The sequence below is a fragment of the Oncorhynchus mykiss genome, chromosome 1, assembly GCF_057628025.1.
Source record: "Oncorhynchus mykiss isolate SJ-2025 chromosome 1, ASM5762802v1, whole genome shotgun sequence".
In the NCBI taxonomy this organism is placed as follows: domain Eukaryota; kingdom Metazoa; phylum Chordata; class Actinopteri; order Salmoniformes; family Salmonidae; genus Oncorhynchus; species Oncorhynchus mykiss.
The window spans coordinates 69,154,108-69,171,331 of NC_143022.1; positions in this window are offsets into that span (position 1 = coordinate 69,154,108).

Genomic DNA, 17,224 nt, shown 5'->3' on the forward strand with positions numbered 1-17,224 from the left:
CGTCGCTGGACCAGACAGAACTGGCAAAAAGTGCTCTTCACTGATGAGTTGCGGTTTTGTCTCACCAGGGGTGATGGTTGGATTCGCGTTTATCGTCGACGGAATGAGCTTTACACCGAGGCCTTTACTCTGGAGCGGGATCGATTTGGAGGTGGAGGGTCCATCATGGTCTGGGGCGGTGTGTCACAGCATCATCGAACTGAGCTTGTTGTCATTGCAGGCCATCTCAACGCTGTGCGTTACAGGAAAGACATCCTCCTCCCTCATGTGGTACCCTTCCTGCAGGCTCATCCTGACATGACCTTCCAGCATGACAATGCCACCAGCCATACTGCTCGTTCTGTGCGTGATTTCCTGGAAGACAGGATTGTCTGTGTTCTGCCTTGGCCAGCGAAGAACCCGGATCTCAATCCCATTGAGCACGTCTGGGACCTGTTGGATAGGAGGGTGAGGGCTAGGGCGATTCCCCCCAGAAATTTCCAGGAACTTGTAGGTGCCTTGGTGGAAGAGTGGGGTAACATCTCACAGCAAGAACTGGCAAATCTGGTGCAGTCCATGAGGAGGAGATGCACTGCAGTACTTAATGCAGCTGGTGGCCACACCAAATATTGACTGTTACTTTTGATTTTGACCCCCCCTTTGTTCAGGGACACATTATTCCATTTCTGTTAGTCACATGTTTGTGGAAATTGTTCAGTTTATGTCTCAGTTGTTGAATCTTGTTATGTTCATTCACATATTTACACAAGTTAAGTTTGCTGAAAATAAATGCAGATGTTTCTTTTTTTGCTGAGTTTAGTATGGTCTACAGCTTATCATGAGGTATTCTAACTCAGGCGAGCAGAACCTCGAAACTTCTTTAATAGAGATTGCGCTCCAGCTGTTGTGAAATCATGTAAAACAAATGAAGACAGAATGGGGTAGCTGTGAGAAAATAACAAAACACATAGGTTACACATAGGTTGAATCGAAGGACATAGCAATGCACACTGTACAAAGTAACGGCGGCCAAAGCTTTTATGATCAGCAACATTGTCAACAATTATTGTGACAATTGTAATAATTAATAGGGAAGAGCTTGGAATTGTTATGTTAGTCAGATGTAAATATGTCACCATAGCTACTGCAAGGATGAGATGCCTGATTGGGGATGCAATTATGGTTGTTGCCAGGAAACCAGGGCCAATACAGGTCATTAAATTAAGTTATAAACATAAAGAGACGCTGCTAATTAGTAAATAATTAGCAATTGGCCTTTCTAATTAGTCAATTAGTATTGGGTTAGCGTATTACAGTGGCTTGTTGTTGTGTTGGGAACAGTTAAGACACACAGCTTGCTTGCCACATACTGAAGACACAACAGCTGAGACACACATAGCACAGACACAAATCGGTAGCTACAAACAAAGAAGAGAGAAAGAGGGAGAGAGAGAGAGAAAGAGGTTTACTGTTAGCTACAACTATTGACTCTGTCTGAGCAAGGCCCCTGGAGAGAGGGACGTGTTGTGTGGTCCACTCACCTGCTATCACCTCCAGTCCCCAGGTATGGACCCCTGCCCAGGGATCATGGCTCTTTGTTAATGGAATGTATCAGCAGGTTAGATGTTTGGGACACAGTCCCCTTTGGAGATATGGTGGTGAGACGTTCGGGGTTTACCTTTGAGCCCTGAACACTGAACAACCCACTGTCCAGCCTACAAAGTAACCGGTGCAGAGGGAAAAGTACACAATCTCTACCTCACAGTCTGGACAGCTGGGAGTGGGTTCATCACCAGGCCTGATCTGGTTTAGATAAATGGAGGCATCCAGAGAAACAGGAATAGACTGACACTCTAGGAGTCGGATTGGAGAGGGCTCACTCCACCTCTCTCTAAGTCTGATGATGAGTTACTATCAGAGGCAAACAGAGACTCACACAGTCAGTCACTGATGGCCGGATGTAGTCATCCACACATAACAGGAGGTCTGCCTCTGTCATAGCGCTGGTGCTTTGGAAAGAATGGCGGCTCAATGGTCCTTGAGAGGACTTCATTCACATCAGTCTAGATTTGGGCTGTGGAGGTACTGTGGTTGTTTGTTCATCACTCATCAAGGGGTTTTGGAGAGGCAAAAGTTGGCATCATTATGCTTGTAAATATCCTTTGATATCACATTGTTGTTTTTAAATATGTGACAGATGTCGTGGAAAATTGCAAGATTATGTTATAATGCTTGTATTGCATTATGATGGTTGTTTTATTCAACAGAATAGAGTATTGTGTGTGTGTTCCACTGAGGATGGGCCTCTATGAGATAGCACTGACAGAGGAGATTTACGATGTCTTTGGGTGATAAAACCTAAAGAGCATTCCAGATAACATGAGGTAATGTTTTTGTGCTATGAAGTACCAGGAACGAGATTAGAACCTCGTCTGAGGGACCAAACTGAACGATAATTTATAGCGAATGTTATCTGGCTATGGGATACTCCTCTCTCTCAAGTAAAAGTCTTTCTTTGTGAACTGTTCCTAAGATCTGTGGTTCGTCATGTAGGTTGAGAGGGGTGTATCTTGCCCATAAAAGATCTTTGTACTTTTCTGATGTCACTTTCAATGGTTCATTAGAGATGGCGCATCATTGAAAGTCAAAATGCTATTCCAAAGCTCTTATTATTATTAAAAATGTAGTTTAAGTATAACTCTGACTGGTGTGTGAAGTTTGTAACTCTCCTTATTTGGTAAAGCAGAAATAAGCCACCACACCGGCCAGCTCAGTCTTATGTACAAAAAAAAATGAAATGGTGATTTTTACATTGGATAAAAGTAGATACTCAGAGCTACAAAAGGATACAGTATATCATACACTACAGTTGAGGAACAATGGGAAAGTAATTTTGCTTTGAAAGTTGTAAATCTTGGAAACTCACTTTGGTGAAAATGGCCTGGTTTTGGTACTACTATTGGAGAACCCTTCTTTGTCTACACCCATTCAGCATCGTTCACACCCTCTTAAGCTTTAGCCCCACCCATCTCTTTAAGGGTTGAACTGAATGTACTAACAGCAGTCAAGCTAACTTGCTAGCTACTTCCAGACATCTAAGTGAGAGAGAACTGCTCACTGAACATTACTCGCCCTGGTAAAGCTGGTTAGATTGTTATGTTATCCAGAGCATTGGTGACTGCAACTGTGCTGTCAGATTGTCACTCAGACGAGAGTGCTCTGAAATCGGAGTAGATGGCCAGACTGAATTTTAGAATGCACGTGAAATGGTTACTTGCATAGTGGAGTCTTCTGTTAAGATATGTAGTTAGCTAGCTAGCTAGTTAAACAATGATCCATAATCACAACATATGGCATTACTACCCTGCATGAATCTGCAGGTAGCTAACCAACCAGGTTCAATGTTAGCTACCTAACATCAGGCTATAGCTAGTTAAGCAAATAGCTCTGCGATGCGAATAATAAGGTCATACACGTAACGTTAACTAGTGAGTCAGCCAGCTAACATTAGCTAGCTAGCTAGGTAAACAATGAACCATAATCACAACTCATGACATTACTACCCTGTATGAATCTGCAGGTAGCTAAACAGCCAGGTTCAGTGTTAGCTAGCTAACATTAGGCTATAGCTAGCCTAATGGATCTTTCTGGATCTTTCTGTCAAAATTTGAAACATATAATATCTGATAATGTAACTTGCCAGACTATCTTACCCATATACATCATTCATGGTTGGACGCGTCTCCTGTCGGATGCCATGGTTGCCCATAGTTTGAAGATGTCATCTCGAAGCGATCATACTCAAATTCCAGTGATTTCAAAACTCAGTCCTCCAGAAAGTGGAGAGCAACACTTATGCAGTTTTAATACACAATACATTTTTTTTTAAAGACACAGGATTATCTAGACATACTGACCAGCTCAAATAGACAGAAGCGTGTTTAATGGCAGACCAATCCAAACTCATCTCTCAGCATGTCCAACCCACTCATTATCTCAGCCAATCATGGATTACGGGAAGGTTGCTGACTTTTTCTTTGGCTATACCAACTAGGCTCATAATTTAACAATTTTATTTGTATTTACAAATGGCATACAAGTTTGTTATTAAGGCATATGAAAGTTCATATGTTCGAGAAGGCATTTCTGCCAAAAAGCACATTTTGATCAACAACAAAAAATGTTTACGTTCAAACGGCTCACCTGTGAAGTAATGACCCGCGACATACGCATAGTTTCCTGAAACGGGACACATATGTGTTCATCTGTACAGTTGAAGTCGGAAGTTTACATACATCTTAACCAAATACATTTAAACTCAGTTTTCACAATTCCTGACATGTAATCATAGTTAGGATCATCACTTTATTTTAAGAATGTGAAATGTCAGAATAATAGTAAAGATAATTATTTATTTAACCTCTTCATCCTACCCCCTCCTTTTTCGAACATTCTGTTAAAAATCGCGCAACTTTTCAGCGTCCTGCTACTCATGCCAGGAATATAGTATATGCATATGATTAGTATGTGTGGATAGAAAACACTCTGAAGTTTCTAAAGTTTCTAAAATCACGGCTGTGACTATAACAGATCGTGTGTTTCATCGAAAAGCGCAAGAAAAACTGCTCACTGAAAGCTAAAAATAATATCCATGCGTCACTTTCATGGATTGTTAAAAGGGCACAAAATTAATTATGGACCTGCATGCAATTCCTACAGATTCCACACGATGTCGCCATTGTCCTCATTATCCGGGGAGTTCTTTGTTGGTAAATCCAACTAACTGGATTCCATTTCTTCCGGTCTCCGCCAGGATGTTTTGAAGTGCACATTTTCAGCCATTGATTTGAAGACGAGGAGCTATTGAATACACATCGCCAAGTGATCATTTTGATAGATTATAAACGTTTACTAATACCTAAAGTTGGATTACAAAAGTATTTCTAAGTGTTTTGTGAAAGTTTATTTTTTTTAATTTTAAAAAATGACGCTGCGTTTTAAAATGATGTTTTTTTCTGAATTACACAGCTTCCATAGATGGCTATTTTGGGTATATATGGACCGATTTAATCGAAAAAAATACCCAATAGTGATGTTTATGGGGCATATAGGAGTGCCAAGAAAGAAGCTCGTCAAAGGTAATGAATGTTTTATATTTTATTTCTGCGTTTTGTGTAGCGCCGGCTACGCTAAATCTTTTGTTTAGGTCGCATTCAGGCATTTTGGGGTGTTGCATGCTATCAGATAATAGCTTCTCATGCTTTCGCCGAAAAGCATTTTAAAAATCTGACTTGTTGGCTAGATTCACAACGAGTGTAGCTTTAATTCAATACCCTGCATGTGTGTTTTGATGAACGTTTGAGTTTTAACGAGTACATTTAGCATTTAGCGTAGCGCATTTGCATTTCCAGGTGCCTAGTTGAGACATCTGCGTCTCAAGTAGGAGCAAGAAGTTTTAAGCTTTCTTTCATCACATTCCCAGTGGGTCAGAAGTTTACATCCACTCAATTAGTATTTGGTAGCATTGCCTTCAAATTGTTTAACTTGGGTCAACGATGATCATTATGGCCAAACAGTTCTATTTTTGTTTCATCAGACAAGAGGACATTTCTCCAAAAAGTACGAACTTTGTCCCCATGTGCGGTTGCAAACCGTAGTCTGGCTTTTTTATGGCGGTTTTGGAGCAGTGGCTTCTTCCTTGCTGAGCAGCCGTTCAGGTTATGTCGATATTGGACTCGTTTTACTGTGGATATAGATACTTTTGTACCTGTTCCCTCCAGCATCTTCACAAGTTCCTTTGCTGAAGTTCTGGGATTGATTTGCACTTTTCGCAAAAAAGTACGTTCATCTCTAGCTAGCTAATTAGGATAAAACAGTGACAGTAATTTCCACGAGCTGAAATGACATCATCGTCAGAGACTCACCATCTGTTGTCAGTCTGGGACCAAAGGGTCAAAGGTTGTGGGTGAGGATGGGACTGATGATGATGCTGTTTTATACAGACTCCCTTAGGCACTGACCTACGCTGTGGTGAAATATAGAGTCCCCGTAGACTATTGTGAGAGGAATTCAGGTAATGTTCCCCTTATGGTGTTCTGTTTTCATGTTGGAGGCTGGGAATGCCTGCAATTAAGCAGAAATATTGCATGGTGATATACGAAGAGGGATAGTAAATATGTGTGGAACATTAGGAACAGGAACACCTGCTCTTTCCATGACCAGGTGAATCCAGGTCAAAGCTATGATCCCTTATTGATGTGACCTGTTAAATCCACTTCAAATCAGTGTAGATGAAGGGGGGGAGACGGGTTAAAGAAGGATTTTTAAGCCTTTAACAATTGAGCGATGGATTGTGTATGTGCGCAATTCAGAGGGTGAATGGGCAAGACAAAATATTTAAGTGCCTTTGAATGGGGTATGATAGTAGGTGCCGGGCGCACCGGTTTGTGTCAAGAACTACTATGCTGCTGGATCTTTCACGCTCAACAGTTTCCCGTTTGTATCAAGAATGGTCCACCACCCAAAGGACATCCAGCCAACTTGACACAACTGTGGGAAGCATCAGAGCCAACATGGGCCAGTATCCCTGTGGAACGCTTTAGACACCTTGCAGAGTCCACGCCCCGACGAAATGAGGCTGTTCTGAGGGCAAAAGAGGGTGCAACTCATAATTAAGAAGGTTTTCCTAATGTTTTGTACACTCAGAGTATGCGCTCCAGTCTGGATGATTCATGGATTTCAGCAAAGAGGAGCTGCTGAAATTTCACGAGCAGTTGATATGGGGTGCTCAGAATATAAACTACTGTAGCTAGCTAGGTGAATAAAGAAAACGCTATAGACAGAAACATCCCTTTAATAAAGTGTGTTCTCTTCTTCTAGTCTGTCAGAAAATCTACTCTTATTGAATGGAAGGTGCTGTCCTCTAGACAAGGTAGTTTAAATCCCATACATTGAGCAATTACTTATAGTCTGAACAAACGCACAGACAAACAAGCATTTCTCACAGTGAGCCAGCGCAGTCTCAACAAGGAAAACCATAGAATGCAATGATGCAGTTCTCCCCGCCTCCCGTGTACACAGAGATTATTTATCATTGCTTATCAGTGGTGAACATAGAGCCTCGGCTGTTGACAAGGGTACCTGATGTTTGTGACAAGGCAATTCATCAAACACGTCACAGATCACTTTGTCAGAAAACAATCGAAAACAATTAGATACCCTCCTGTTCCCTGTCACATTATTCAAACTGAGTGGATAGCGTAGCAACGTAGACAAACGCACAAAGTCAACCTCGAACCTTGACTACCTCCCCAGTGAGGCTTCTCTTGCTTGTTGTTTAAAAGATCAACAACATGAGAATTCAGTGAGATTGATGGAGAACTGAGTGGATATGTGGATGCCACTTACGGTAATAACTTTACTCTTTAAGTGTGCGCTGTCCATTGTCTGTCACGCACCACATCTCCCAAAAGATAACTCCCGCTCTACCTCTCCCTCCTTTCTCTTCCCATCTCTCTATTTCTCTCCCCTTCACTTGTTTGAGAGATGAGGTGGATCCAAAATTGCATTTTCAAATGTTAATGAATGATCCGGTGTGTCTAACCCCTCCAATCCTTCTCCCACACCCCCAAACCTCTTCTATGACCGCCCATGTGTGGGCCTCATTAAGTCTCCATGGTCGGTTGCTTGTCATTCCCCTGTGGAGCACCATGGGTACTTGGAGGTGGGGGAGACACACTAGAGGGATCAGAGAGAATCTTCACACTCCTCCAACCTCGTCTCTCAGCGGTAATAGTGTCAGACCATTTTCCTTAACAAGTGACTCTGTATCCTGTGTCCCTAGAGCCAATTTGCAGTTTGCCCTAGTAAAAAAGTCCCATGGGATTCCAATAAAAACATTCCTATGGAATTTTGGAACCTATCTTTTCTATTGGAATCCTATAAAATTGTATAGCTATAGCATAAAATCCTATAGGATAGAATTCCATAGGAGTCCAATAGGACTGGTTCCCAAAATCTGATAGGATTTTTCTATTGGATTCTTATATTGTAATTGTAACATCTGCTTCCAACTCACACTCTCAAACACATAGATCCCCTGAACACAGCTCACTTTCCAGCCCACTTTCCAGCTCACACTCTCCAACACATACTGTAGATCCCCTGAACGCAGCTCACTCTCCAGATCCCAATCACCCGAATTCTGATCACCTGTTCACACACTTGTATGTCATTATCACACACTATTTAGTTCAGTTCTTTGCACCCCATCACTGTGAGGTATTGTTTGTTTTGTGACATGCTTCTATTCAGAGTGCTGGGTTTCCTGTAATTTAATCCTCCCGTGTATGATAGTCTTGGTCCGCCTGTTATCAACTCATTGCCTGATCTCCCGGACGACGTTACTAGCCTTTTCCGTGCCTGTAGTGTTGCCTTTTTGGACCCCCTGTGTATGTCCTTCTGCCTGCCCCTGGACCCAGCTACCTGCCTCCTCCTGTGGTCCTTTACCAAGAAACACCTGCTGTGCCCTGCGCTTGAAACCAGCTCTCTTGTCTCCTATCCTGTTCATTACAGTGATCCTATAAGATCCCATGAGATTCAATATTATAGGATAGCATCCCATAGGAGTCCAATAGGACTAGTTCCAAAATCTGATAGGATTTTTCTATTGTCATACTGCAAATTAACTTGAAGCCTTGAATTATTCCCATATAGTGAACATGGGTTGAAGAGGTTGAGAACCTCAGGGAATTATCACTGGTGTGAGTAGGTAAAGAGATGGAGATTGGGCTTTGGAGACACGGGAGAGAGGCTGTTCCACAGTTTACTGGTCTTTCATCTTGATTGCAGTTTAACATAAATGTTTAGGTTTCTGTGTGATATTTAGCTGTGTGAACTGTAATTTATCCAATTGTAGTGTCCGTACACTATTGTCTGAAATAACAACGAATAGAATAATATCAATACGATGGCTTGACAGGTTCTGATAAGTAGGCAGGGTGAATGAACGGGCTGCTGCACAGTCACTACGGGAGCTCTTTCTAGAGTGCCAGATTAAATTGTGCATTAAAGCATTTTTTACTCTGTAAATGGGTAAACTAGTGAGAAATACAGTGCATTCGGAAAGTACTCAGACCCCTTGACTTTTCCCACATTTTGTTACTTTACAGCCTTATTCTAAAATGTATTAAATAGTTTTTTTTACTCATCAATCTACACACAATAACCCATAATGACAAAGCGAAAATATAATTTTTTTAGTAAATTTCTTTACATCCACTACCTTTCAAATGTTTGGGGTCACTTAGAAATGTCCTTGTTTTCCATGAAACCATACATGAAATGAGTTGCAAAATGAATAGGAATTATAGCCAAGATGTTGAAAAGGTTATAAATAATGATATTTAATTTAAATATAATTGTGTCCTTCAAACTTTGCTTTTGTCAAAGAATCCTCCATTTGCAGCCACTACAGCCTTGCAGACCTTTGGCATTCTACTTGTCAATTTGTTGAGGTAATCTGAACAGATTTAACCCCATGCTTCTTGAAGCACCTCCCACAAGTTGGATTGGCTTGATGGGCACTTCTTACGTACCATACGGTCAAGCTGCTCCCACAACAGCTCAAAAGGGTTGAGATCCGGTGACTGTGCTGGCCACTCCATTATAGACAGAATACCAGCTGACTGCTTCTTCCCTAAATAGTTCTTGCATGGTTTGGAGCATGTGTCCTTTGGGTCATTGTCCTGTTGTAGAAGGAAATTAGCTCCAATTAAGCGGCGTCCACAGGGTATGGCATGGCGTTGCAAAATGGAGATCCATTTTTTTCCACACTTTTACCCTGTACAAATATCCCACTTTATCACATCCAAAGCACCCCCAGACCATTACATTGCCTCCACCATGCTTGACAGATGGTGTCAAGCACTCCTCCAGCATCTTTCATTTTTTATGCATCTCACGAATGTTCTTCTTTGTGATCCGAACACCTCAAACTTAGATTCATCTATCCATAACACCTTTTTCCAATCTTCCTCTGTCCAGTATATGTGTTATTTTGCCTATGGCTTTTTCTTTGCAACTCTGCCTAGAAGGTCAGCATCCCAGAGTCGCCTCTTCACTGTTGACGTTGAGACTGGTGTTTTGCAGGTACTATTTAATTAATGAAGCTGCCAGTTGAGGACTTATGAGGCATCTGTTTCTCAAACTAGACACTCTAATGTACTCTTGCTCAGTTGTGCACCGGGGCCTTCCACTCTTTCTATTCTGGTTAGAGGCAGTTTGCGCTGTCCTGTGAAGGGCGTAGTACACAGCGTTGTACGAGATCTTCAGTTTCTTGGCAATTTCTCGCATGGAATAGCCTTAATTTCTCAGGACAAGAATAGACTGACGAGTTTCAGAAAGTTATGTGTTTCTGGACATTTTGAGCCTGTAATCTAACCCATAAATGCTGACGCTCCAGATACTCAACTAGTCTAAAGAAGGCCAGTTTTACATCTTCTTTAAGCTGCACAACAGTTTTCAGCTGTGTTAACATTATTGCAAAATGGTTTTCTAATGATCAATTAGCCTTTTAAAATTATGAACTTGGATTAGCTAACACAGCATGCCATTGGAACACAGGAGTGATGGTTGCTGATAATGGGTCTCTGTACGCCTATGTAGATATTCCATAAATAAATCTGCCGTTTCCCGCAACAAAAGTCATTTACAACATTAACAATGTCTACACTGTATTTTTGATCAATTTGATGTTATTTTAATGGACTTTTTTCTTCTTATTTGTTAAGTTACAGCCGTATTCTAAAATGGATGAAATTGTTTTATCCCTCATCAATCTACACACAATGCCCCATAATGACAATTTACCACAGGTGTACTCCAATCAAGTTGTACTAACATCTCAAGGATGATCAGTGGAAACGGGACGCAACTGAGCTCAATTACGAGTCTCATAGCAAAAGTTCTGAATACTTATGTAAATAGCGTATTTCTGTTTTTAACACATTTGCAAAAATGTCTAAAAACTTGTTTTTCGCTTTGTCATTATGGGGTGTTGTGTATAGATTGATGAATAACATTTTTATTTAATCCATTTTAGAGTAAGGCAGTATTGTAACAAAATGTTGAAAAAGTCAAGGGGTCTGAATACTTTCCCGAATGCACTGTATACAGTATACTGTCTATTTTGTCAATACATACAGGGGTCCTAAAATTCCAAATCAAATAGATTAATAATCCATGATTTGTCCACCTTAAAACAATTCCACATGTTAGCTTAGTAGACTCATTATGTGCCCATTGAAAGACAGATGTCATTATGTAGGAAGCCTATTTAAAAACATCAAGTTGTGAAAAAGTCTGCTTATTGTTTTACGTTGATCATTTTGTTAAAAAATAATTCCTCCTCACTGTCCTCTGAACTTAAAAAGGTCAAATCGCGGGAATTCGGATGCCGAAATGCGAATGCAATGTGTTGGCTAATATTCCCATGTTGAAGCCAATATTTTTTTTTTACACGAAAAACTGGATTTAACTAGGCCTATTATAGGGTTACTGTATGTATTTAATAAACTAGTAGGCCTTTCTTCAACAGATAGGACAAACATTCACGCTCTCCTGCCTGAGTTTAGGACAACGCTACATCAAACACAGTAAACACGCAACTTGAGGCAACCACATGAAAAGCTTCGAGGCAGGTTTTCATTGGCCAGTCAGTGATCAAGCCCTCGTTACACCTACAACTTATTCATTCATAGAAAGCCTGCCTCTTTACGATAACGCTAGTTGCGTGTCCAGCAGGACACAACGTCTTGGAACATTCCGATAAAAATATGTTATGTAGAACAAACATGCCTCTATTGTAATGTGATGAAGTTGGACCCAGGCGCAGAGAAGAGACCAGACGAGGAATCAGTGGATTAGGATAAAAAATAAATATTTCTGACACACCCACAACTCAACTGTGCTGAGTGAGTGCACTAAGATGTACTTTTGGTTTATGAAAGTAAAGCCCTGAGACTGTATTCACAGGAGGGAAACATATTTCAGAGGAACTCTTGCTGCCACTTGGCTGAGGCAAGGATATCCCAGCTCTGAGTGTCACAGTGACATGTATACCATATATTAGGCCCGGTGCAGTGAATCTCGAGATATTCCTGTGCTTTTACATAACTTTCCGCACTAGTACTGTAAAATTGTTAAATTGATGATAATGTCCTTTTAGTGTAAAAGCTGTTTGAAAAGACCTGCTGAAATGTCAGCCTGTTTTGGTGGGACGGAGTGTTGGCCTTTCTGGTACCATCCCCAGGCGGGAAATGAGTTAATAGACCAATACAAAAGAGTTCCAAACCTCTCTGCCAATAACAGCTCCTTTTAACAATAGTCCTAGCTAAATTCTTGCTTGAGAATTTGCTCTTTAAGAAGCTATCTTTGTTCATTGTTTACCATTTTAATTGAAAACGATCAGTACTTCATATTACCCAGAAATTATTTGATGTTGAGATAAAAAAAAAACAGCTTCATTGGACGTTCAGAGAAACACAAACAGTGAAGAGAGACAGGACAGCCAGATGAAGAGATCGTTAGCTAGTAGGGCGTGGGCCGGACTCAAACCCACGGCAGCGTTGGCAAACATGGGTGCTCTGAAGGCAGTGGCAGCAACCACTAGACCACCCTAGGCCATGTAGACGGGCTTATCTCATCAAACAACCTGTTTTCCAACCGCCATTGTTGACTAGGATCAAATCTGAAGCTTTGTAACTGTGTGACGTGGAGACTGCTCCTTCTGTGGGACTGTACTGTAACAGCTGTACCAAAACCAACAACAAGTAGAGCAACAGACATGCATCAACGTTTTATTGCGTTTTATTTCCAGTGGCCAGTTCTGCGCCACTTCACCGCTCTCAACCCTGGCAACTGTGAATGATGCATAGCCCAGCCTTGGCTAAACTTAAAGCTTTTCAATAAAATATAACCTCATATTTCACTGTGAATTATTCATGGTCTCTGTTCATAAGATCCGGGGGTTTGCGGTTCAGACGTGAGCTGCCAGTGAAATTCTCTCCTCTCCCCCCAGACGTTGGTAATCTCCATCTATTAGCGAGTGTCCTGCCCAGCCTTTCACCCATGGTCACAATTCATTTCAACATGTTAATAAACCTCTAGCCAGATTCACAGGCTGAGAAAGAAAACAAGCCTTTCACTTAATGTCGGTTCTATTACTGGCCTGCTGAGAGTATTAAATATTGTGGGGCTGATATTCTATTGAATTGTGGTATTAATCATGGACTCTGCTGTGCCACGTCCACAGCACAGTGGCAAAGGGCCAGGGACTCCAGGGACTTTGTTATTATTGCCATTTTATTCTTTATTGCTTTGTGAATGTGTGTTTTTTTGATGTGTGTGTTGGAGTAGGTTCAGTATGATGGGAAAAGCACAGTGTACACAGCAGTTGGTCGGTGCGGTTTCTTAGTGATTAATGGCTAGTGGGGATATGTGGCAGGTTGACGTTTATTGTCATGAATCTTGCCATGGAGGCAGAACTGAGCGATTTCCACTAGATGGGTCAGCTGCAAAGTCAAAGTTGTCTATACTGTCCCTTATTCATACCCCTTGACTTATTACACATTTAGTTGTGTTACAGCCTGAATTCAAAATAAATAAAAAAAATTCTCACCCATCTACACATAATATCCCATAAAGACTAAGTGGAAACATGTTAAGAAATGTTTAGCATAGAACAAAAAAAATAAATACAGAAATATCACACATTTACATAAGTATTCGCACACCTGAGTCAGTACGTTGCAGAAGCACCTTTGGCAGCGATTACAACTGTCTTTCTGGGTAAGTCTCTAAGAGCTTTCCACACCTGGTTTGTGAAACATTTGGCCATTTATTATTTTCAAAATTCTTCAAGCTCTGTCAAATTGGTTGTTGATCATTGCTAGACAAACATTTTGAGGTCTTGCCATACATTTTCAAGTAGTTTTAAGTCAAAACTGTAACAGCTACTCGGGAACATTCACAGTCTTCTTGGTAAGCAACTACAGTGTAGGCCTTGACGATTAACGATTACAAACATACCCATAACATGATGCAGCCACCACTATGCTTGAAAATATGGAGAGTGGTACTCAGTAATGTGTTTTATTGGGTTTGCCCCAAACATAACACTTTGTATTCAGGACAAAAAGTACATTTTTTGCAGTATTAATTTAGTGCCTTGTTGCAAACAGGATGCATGTTTTGGAATATTTTTATTCTGTACAGGCTTCCTCCTTTTCACTCCGTCAATTAGGTTAGCTGGCAGGTAGCCTATTTGTTAGAGTGTTGGGCCAGTATCCAAAAGATTGCTGGATCGAATCCCTGAGCTGACAAGATAAACATCTGTCCTTTTGCCCCTGAACAAGGCAGTTAACCCACTGTTCCTAGGCTGTCATTGTAAATAAGAATTTGCTCTTAACTGACTTGCCTAGTTAAATAAAGGTTCAAATAAATAAAAAATACAAATTATTGTAGAGTAACTATATTGTTGTTGATCTGCCCTCAGTTTTCTCCTATCACAGCCATTACACTCGGTAACTGTTCCTGCAGTCAAATGACCAAATCGTCTTCTAGTGGCCTCATAGGTGGAATGTCATTAATATTTTTCATGATTAATAAATATGATTTTTTACAAGAACTCAGAAATTCTGGTGTTTTTGTGTCAAACGGTTTTGTTATATTTCAGTCTTCTGTGATGTATACTGTATAAAGTGTAATATTGGGATGCAACCTCAAAATTGAACACATTTCAACTCTATATCTGACATGGTACAGGTGTCTTCTTTTTTAAAAGCCTATAACCATATGTGTTAGGTGTATATTTTTGTTTCAAAGTAAAAAAAAAAAAAATGAAATTCACTGCTCGACTGAGGGACCGTACAGATAAATGTATGTGTGGGGTACAGAGATGAGGTAGTCATTCAAAATGTATGTTAAACACTGTTATTGCACACAGAGTGGGCCCATGCAACTTATTAAGCAACTCGTTAAGAAATGATTTACTCCTGAACTTATTTAGGCTTGCCATGACAAAGGGGTTGAATACTTATTGACTCAAGACATAGCAGCTTTTAATGTGTTATTAATTAGTAAAAAATGTAGAACAACATAATTCCACTTTTACATTATGTGGTACTGTGTGTATGCCAGTGACAAAAACATCTAAATTAAATCCATTTAAAATTGAGTCTGTAACACAACAAAATGTGGCATGAATTAAGGGGTATGAATACTTTCTAAAGGCACTGTATTGTTGATCTCAACATCAACTGTTCAGAGGAGACTTCGTCAATCAGGCCTTCATGGTCGATTTGCTGCAAAGAAACCCCTACTAAAGGACACCAATAATAAGAAGAGACTTGCTTGGGCCAAGAAACATGAGCAATGGACATAAGACCGGTGGAAATCTGTCCTTTGGTCTGATGAGTCCAAATTTGAGATCTTTTGTTCCAACAACGTGTCTTTGTGAGATGCAGAGTAGGTGAACGGAGGATCTCCGCACGTTTGGTTCCCACTGTGAAGCATGGAGGAGGAGGTGCGATGGTGTGTGGGTGCTTTGCTGGTGACACTGTTGGTGATTTATTTAGACTTCAAGGCACACTTAACCAGCATGGCTACCTAGGCATTCCACAGCAATACGCCAATATCCACATTTTTGAATGGTACTGTATTTCCAATTTATTTACAGTCAGTTATGTAGCCTCTCCCACCGCTTACCAGACAGTACAAAGCCTTCCAGAAGACCATATTTGAGTTTACCAACTTGTATTATTGCTTCAGCAATGTAAACATCTGAACAATCACCAGTTACATTCAACCTTGAAACCGAGGGGATTCAAATCATCAACACAAAGTAATTCATCTCCTTGAAATAAACTCCTTTGGTCGTGCCGATACATGAAAATTTAACTCAAGTAAGCAGTTATGGATTGGAAAGTGGGTGGTGGACATGAGCAGCTCAGTAGAAACCCCCAAACAGCATGTCTTAGCTTGTTATAGGAGGCCAACAGCGCTTAATGCTGGGCTGCATTCACAGGGCTCTGTCTGGGGCAAACATGCTTCACTGATTCAGAGGAGAAACAGAGCACAAATGAGAAAGACCACAGTCATTCTCTCTCTAAAACTCTCCATTAGCCCTCCCTCTTTTGTGAGTAAGTACTGAGACTGCCCAGTGTGCCCAGGGGCACTATTCACTGTTCCCCATCTCTCTCACATGAGCAATTTGTCAGTCTCCTGGACACTGTACGGAAGAAAGCTCCACTCCATCATTCTTCACTCACTTTGTTTAAAAAAAAAATCCTGAGAGAGAGAGAGAGAGAGTGAGAGAGAGAGAGAGAGAGAGAGAGAGAGAGAGAGAGAGAGTGTGCAAGCAAGCTTGTTTGAATGGCCATATGGTAGCTAGTTTGCCAGCTTGTTGATGAAGTTGTACAGCAACAAATTTTTGGGACTGTTAAAAAAAGCACATGTATCCGACTCTGAAAGCTGGCACTGTGCCTTGCTACTTAGTAACATTTGACCAACGAGATAACGTTGCGGAATGCTGTCAGCTGTGCTGTAAAACTCTGCACACTACTCACGGCAGAACAGATATAATGAAAGTTAATTTGTGCATTAGCTAGAACTTCCCTACACTAGCTAGCTAGCTAGCTAGCTAGAAGGAGTATTCAGCATTGAGTGAACTGGCATTGTTAGCATCCCTGCCTTTCATTTCATATGGATTGATTTGATCCTGGTTCAGGCAGCAAGCAGACATTTTTGTGCACATTTCAAACTTCATAGATACTGATTCTACCACCACAAAGTGTATTATTTTATGTAGAATTAGGTACACTCGCTCATGAACAAAAAGTAAATATTAGCTACAGATTAACTCTGACTCTTTTGAAGATCAAAGGGGGTTCAGTGGACGACGTCCCCTTGGTAACATTTTGAGGGTGAAAGGCGGTTCAGTGGATGATGTCACCGTGGTAACATTTTGAGGATGAACTATCAGACAGATCAGTGCAGACGGCCTTCACACTTTCTGAAGTATTTTTGTACATTATTTTGGATTTTTTTTTTAACCTTTATTTAACTAGGCAAGTCAGTTAAGAACAAATTCATATTTACAATGGCGGCCCACCCCGGCCAAACCCGGACAGCGCTGGGCCAATTGTGCGCCACCCTATGGGACTCCCAATCACGGCCGGATGTGATG